Genomic DNA, 7,037 nt, shown 5'->3' with positions numbered 1-7,037 from the left:
TCTGGCGTCACCGGAAGGCCGCCTGGCACTGCATGCCGGGACTTGTAGTCAGCCTGCCCACAGGGCCGCCGCTGAAAGGATTTCAACCCAGAAAATGCTGGAAAGACTCAGGTAGCATCTGCGCCGCGCGATAGAAAAAAAACCAAAGTTAACGTTTCAGGTCGATGACCTTTCGTCAGAACTGGAAAAAGTGGACGATTTTGGGGAAGGAAGGAAGGAGGGAGGAAGGGGGCAGAGAAAGAAAGAGGAGGGCTGGGAAAGAAGAGGGACGGAGAGGAAAGAACTAAAGGAAAGGTCTACGCTAGGGTGGATGACAGGAGTGATTGAATGACAAAAGGTATGATTGTGCAAAGCAAAAGGAGATGGTAATGGGACAATTAAAGAAACAAAAGATGAGTCTAGAGGTGAAAATGGGAATGGCGGAATCATCAATAGCTGTCATCTGAAAAAATTGGGGTAGACTGAAGTAAGATTAAAAAATGAGCGTAACAGGGCACGTTTAGTAGAACGCAATTGCGGCAGCAAAATGGGTAAAGATGAAATGTACTAATTATTCTATGTTTAATTGCAGAAATGACCATACCAGTTTAGAAAGATGAAACTTACAAAAAGAGACACTGACATAACCCTTTTCTGGAAAAACAAAACTTAGTAGTGGTCAAGAGAGAGAATGACTCGTTTCTCAGAAATCACATGTCCTGGATGACTCATTTCCAAGAAATCAGAGGGTCTGCAGGCCCCTTCAGTGAAAAGTGAAACTTATGTTATAGGCTACCTTGTATAAGTTAGACACACCTAGTTAGTGATTAATGTATAGACTTTTAAATCGATTGGACCTCTGGAGTAGGAGGTCTCGGAAAATGTGTATAACTGTGTGAACCTCAAGAGGTTCGGTGGAGTTGGAGCCTTGTGTGGGGACGCAAGAGCATTATCTCCCCAGGCCTGAATAAACCGTTTTGACTTCAATTAGTGGTCTGTCTTTTTTTCGACAAGCTAGTGACGTCGACCTTGTATATCACTTGGTCCGCACGTTGGGGGCTTACATCAATTGGTGACGAGGATGGGATACGCGATCTGAACAAGACTCTCGGACAGTGTTAACCTAAGACGGGTGAGTATGTTTTAATTACCACCTGTAAAATTAGGGGTTAATCGCTGGCGAGACGTTAAGTCAGAATCGACGTATAAAAGAACTATAAAAAGAAAGACACCTTTAATTGAAGGCGGTTAAAAAGTAAAACCCAGATAGGGACAGGGCGTTCCCTAAGCCGTGTGGCGGCAAACCGAGAGGGGCAGAAAGACCCCTACCCCGGGGAGGCGGGAAATCCTAAAAGCCGTGAGGCGGCGAAACCTCAGTTAGGGGCAGGGCGTTCCCTAAAAGCCGTGAGGCGGCGAAACCTCAGTTAGGGGCAGGTCGTTCCCTAAACAATTGAATGAATGGGTGCACCGTGGTGAGTGAATGAAATAAAACCCCTACAGTCACAAAGAGGTTAAAACTCAAAACCTCGGGACTAAAGGGTTGGTGTGTTTAACGTAACAGAGTGATTGACAGGAAGTGAGCAATTAATCAGAGTAACGCTATAGGGGTGAGCAACGTAGTGTATAAACCTAATTCACCAATACCGTGAATTAAGCATTAAACATAGCAGTTAGTTATGACTAAGAGGGTGGAAGAAGAATCCTCAAGGGACCTGGATTCTATAACCCGACTCCTGGAAAAAAAAACAGTGCAGAGAGCCAAAGGCTTGGTGGGGAGGAGCTAAAGATAAAGAGGCAACAGATAATGTAAGGAATTGAAACAGAAGGGAGAGATAAAGAAGGAAAAAGATCTAATTTGCAGGCGAACCAATTTGAAACCCCAGCAAAAAAAAACAAACAGGGATTTGGAAACTAGGGAAAGCTGTTGAGTCACAGATTTAAAAAGGAAGGAAAAGATAAACTTAAAGCTTTACCAACATGGAAGTTATTAGCATCTGTACCAAGACAAGTAAAACACGAGATTTGCTGAGTGAAAGGAACCTTAGACATATGCTGGAATTACAGTTTGTATGAAAATATGTGTTAAAGTGTGAATATTTCCTGACTAGGAATGTTTAAGAGGTTATAATATTCCTTTGTCTGAAAATCTGTCCGTTAGGAAAAAGAAATGTCTGCTGTGTTGTAGCTCCACCCACTTCTCTGTGTTAAAGAAAAAGCATTTAACCCCTTTGTCTTGTCTGGGATTTTGGAAGTTTAAGAATGCGAATAAGATTGTGCCCTCAGAATGAAAAAAACCCATTACAATTTGAGTTAAGCTGGAGTGTAAAAACTGAGAAGAGCAACAAAAAGTTTGTTTAACGAGAGATTAAGTTTCAGTCTAAGATCTAACCTTGGAGTTATGAGGTAAATTAACCTATTAAAACCAGACTTTCATTGTGGCCACAGTGAAATTCTGGTTGATGTAAATTGGTGTAGTCCAAATTGAATAAGATAACTCCACTCCGCAAGAATATCCGATAGTGGCAGGTCCCTCTACAATATTTAATTGACTATGGTACTGGAAGCCTTATAGAAGGCGGGACTAGAGTTAAACCTTAGAAAGGTATAGGTAGGGAAGGATGAAGTAGTCGACCTAGGATACATAGTGACACAAGGGAAGAGACAAATGCCCCAAAACAGATGGGAGGGGCATTAGGACTGGCTGCGTGCTTTGGTTGCTCGCAAGCTTCTAGGGATGGCAGCAGGAAGGGACCGCGCCAGAGAGGGGAGGGGGATCCGAGGATGTTTGTTGACGCATTGGTAGGGGACCGACAGTGCAAAATGTTAATAGACACAGGAGCCACAATCTCATTGACAGACTTACCCTTGCCCCGAACGAAACTTTCAGTTAGTCTAGCAGGAATTGGTGGACGAAGAATCAGGACTTATAAGAGCGAAACAGTCTTACTAGAAATTGGATGTATAATAATACCTACACAGTTGTGGGTATGCGAGAACACCGAAGGAACAATCCTAGGGATAGATATACTGCGAGAAGTAGGAGCTTTAGTCGACCCTAAAGCGAATGAAGTGTACTGGCCCCCAGATTATAAGTTAAACAAACAGACAGGCCCGAGAAACAAAGTAGAAATGGCCCAGCCTATACAGGATTTGATCAAAGGGGGGTAGCCAAAGGAAAAAGTGTAAACCAATATAGATAGTCAGAATGCCTTTGGGGTGGTGTCTGATTACATGATAGCAGGAGTAAGCAGGGATATATGATACCAGGAGGAAGACCCGTAAGAGACAAGAATATAATCAAGGAATGAGTAGGAACCTCTCTCCTACCCAAAGAGTGCGTAATAATAAATTAAAGCACACAAGAGGATGGGCAGCTAAACGAGCAATTGAGAGAGGGAATCTGACCAATGAAGCCCAAATGTTCATGTTGAATCAAAGTGTGAAACCACAACTGTCTTTCAGTCAGGGATGTTTTTTGGGTTGCGTGAAGTGACGCAATAATGTTTAGCTCCACCTTCAAAAGCCTGCGAAGGAGTTAACCCTTTCCACTGACAGCTGTTTGAGTTCACCAAGCAACAACTTCAGTATTACTGAATAGAAGTTAAAGATATTGGACATTAATCAATTTAAGTTTCTTAATGTTAAGCTGATATTACCCCACAGTGATAGAAGGAGAATTAGGATTTGATAAATGGAAGTTATCTTATAAACTAATTGCAGCACCGTCTCAAACGGCCGGGAGACTGCTTGGGAGGCTGTCCTGTTACCCAAAGATAAATCTGGACAGATAGTTAGAGACATGAGGCCAAAGACCAACAGATTATACGGGATCGAGAACAGGATACACGGGACGACCAGAAGGAGGTCTTAGCAATAGATAGCAAAGTGATAGCAGAAATAATACCAGCCAAACCAGGGCTAGCACCTAAATAACAACAGAAAATGCTGGAAAAACTCAGCAGGTCAGGCAACATCCGTGGAGAGAAATTTGAGTTGACGTTTCGGGTCGGACCCTTCTTTGTTTTGAAGAAGGGTCCGACCCGAAACGTCAACTCAAATTTCTCTCCACGGATGTTGCCTGACCTGCTGAGTTTTTCCAGCATTTTCTGTTGTTATTTCGGATTTCCAACATCTGCAGTATTTTGCTATAGGGCTAGCACCTAGATGGTCAGGACCTTATGAAGTATTAATGAATAGTGACACATGTGCTCATGTAGATGGGTCCGGAACGGGTAAAGGAAGGTGGAAACACTGGACTCAGTTAAAAATATATAAGAAAGACAATGAGTAAACCAGAGATGGTGCCCTTTTTGACAGAGTGAGGAGTATACTAGAAGATATAAAGAATGGGAAGGGGAGTTACTACATATATCAATGATAGGGCTGTGTATGATGATAATGTTATATGCCATAGTTTGCATCTTCAGGTATGTCTGGGGACAGAGCCACAGAACAAGAAATGAACCCGATGTACAGCATTTTGAACTGATAAAATGGATAGGAGCAGAATAATTCTAACTGGCTGGTGACGACCAGCCCCTTTTTGTAATTACAGGAACATTGGATGTCCGGAATGAGATGGAGCGTCCTCGCCTTGATCCTAGGGATGAACATAAGTATTGCCATTATCGAGGGGGATTAGTAATAAGGAGAACACAGGATGAGATGTATTTTAGTGTAGCACATAGAGTTACTAAGCTTGCCATTAATATGAGTACTTTTGAGATACAAAACAAACCTGGAACTCCCTGTGGGTAAAACAATTAGAGGATCCACAGGAAAAAAATTAAAATTAAAAAAAATCTATCTTACAAAGATGTAAGAATCGGGGAGTATTGGAAACGACCGGAGCAGGGTATGCAGCCGGGTTAGCAACAGTTAATAGCTTGGATATAGAAGGAGTAAACGAAGGAGTAGAAGAATTACAAGCAAAAATAGAGAAGTTACTAAAACAAGCTACTGGAAATAGCCAGCAATTGACACTGGCAGGGAAACCAAACAATAATGCAATTGTCGGGGGTGGAAGAGATAGTAGCCCCCCATGCAGAAACAATCAATACAATTATTGATAGACTTAATAATGCTTCTCGCCAAAACGATAAGGAACTAATATGTGCCACTAGGGCTCATGGCTATTGTCGAATGCTCAGCATAACATGAGGCAAATAAATAATGAACAGGATCTGGAACCTTGGATTGACACAAATAAAAACCTATGCAAAGAATGTAAAATGGGACAAGTATACCGGGCAGGCGATTGTCTGACCCCATGGACTAAGATGATTGGCTTTGTACTGGCCATCCCACAATTCCCAGAAGGGGGACAACCCCGATACGACATGATTAATATAGGAGAGGTACAAAGGGAAAGTAGGTTAAATATCATGATGTCCCTACCAAGGTGCTTTGGGAAAGGGATGAATATAATAAACAGAAGAATGAAACCTAAAGGGGGGTGGTAGTGGACGGGTGCCACCACAAGGGAAGGACATGGGTGTGCACACACACCCCCACCGAGGGAGACACATCCGAGTGCGGATTTGCGAAAATTACCAATTGCACCCTCGAGGTACACCCAAGGGGGATACACCGGACATGGGTAGCACCAAGGAACAATGGGACATGTTGTGTCACCACAATTGAACAGAAATATGAATATCAAGATATGGCTTGTACCATTCCCCAACCAAACCGTCGTTTGGTCTAAAGATACCTATACAGATAGGAAAACCTGGTCATTTGATAATATGAGACTTACTAAAAAGGGTTGAAACTTATGTCATACCAGAGCCCAAGGCAATTCCTAAGTTAGAGGAAGCTTGGCTGAAGTTACGGCAGGAAAAGAAGGAAATTTTAAAGTATTATCATAAAATAGAAGGCTTAAAGAAGACAACAGAAAGACATTAGTACAACATTAGAGGAAACTCACCCACTTCCTCATATTTTGATAATTGGGGACCAGGATGGTCGGGGACTTTGGGCGCCTCAGTGATACAAGGCATAATGATATTCCTCATGATTGTTATTACGATATATTGTGTATTTTTACTGCTCCAGTGCCTCTGTACCAGAATGAGTAAGGCAGAAATTGGTGTGGTGAAAGAAGTCGAGCCTGAGGAGGGGCAGGTAGCGAAGTTAAGAATGGACAACTCCCCCGCTTCTCCAAGGCAAATGGTGTACGACGTGATAGGAAGCCCTGAAATTAGGAGGGATTAATTGGGTATGGTAATTAAGGACCGGGCCAGCCAACCGTAAGATGGAGGTGGCAGAAGGAGGGTGGCAGAAGGAGGGTGGTGAATGAGGATTGGTGTGTGATGACAGTCTCGAATTGGCACGTCACACATCCAACGCGGGAATGAGGGACAAGCTTGAGCAGAAAGCCTAAACCATTAATGCAGGGTCTAAGGGGCCCCGGGAATGGTTACACCGGAAGGAGTGCATAAAGGAAAGACCACCCTAAAGGAAAGCACACCATAAAGGAAAGACCACCATACCACAGGGGGGGGAAGTCGGCCTCCAAATTGATAGGATATATACATGTATAACCTAGACTGGTAGAAGGCCAGGGAGTGCACGCTTTGGCAGACACCAGGCAGTGGAAATACATGTTGACCTGTTTTGGCACCATTGTCCAAAAGGTCAAAAGGGGGGACTGAAGTAAGATTTAAAAAATGAGCGTAACAGGGCACGTTTAGTAGAACGCAATTGCGGCAGCAAAATGTGTAAAGATGAAATGTACTAATTATTCTATGTTTAATTGCAGAAATGACCATACCAGTTTAGAAAGATGAAACTTACAAAAAGAGACACTGACATAAGTTTCGTTTTTCCAGAAAAGGGTTAATAGTGGTCAAGAGAGAGAATGACTCGTTTCTCAGAAATCACATGTCCTGGATGACTCATTTCCAAGAAATCAGAGGGTCTACAGGCCCCTTCAGTGAAAAGTGAAACTTATGTTATAGGCTACCTTGTATAAGTTAGACACACCTAGTTAGTGATTAATGTATAGACTTTTAAATCGATTGGACCTCTGGAGTAGGAGGTCTCAGAAAATATGT

General features: G+C 42.8%; 1 long non-coding RNA gene across 1 annotated transcript; it reads left to right on the top strand.

The window, feature by feature from the left end:
* Nucleotides 1–9: 9 nt before the first annotated feature.
* On the top strand, nucleotides 10–966 carry LOC147120534 (uncharacterized). The gene is made up of 2 exons (XR_015078208.1): nucleotides 10–111; nucleotides 572–966. It is a non-coding gene; the product is annotated as an uncharacterized LOC147120534 (long non-coding RNA).
* The last annotated feature ends 6,071 nt before the right edge of the window (nucleotides 967–7,037 follow it).

Source organism: Somniosus microcephalus, chromosome 4, assembly GCF_052327205.1.
Source record: "Somniosus microcephalus isolate GS21.2 chromosome 4, FLI_Smic_1.0, whole genome shotgun sequence".
NCBI lineage: Eukaryota > Metazoa > Chordata > Chondrichthyes > Squaliformes > Somniosidae > Somniosus > Somniosus microcephalus.
Note: the sequence above shows the minus strand (reverse complement) of the source record. Positions and strands in the feature narration are given on the sequence as shown.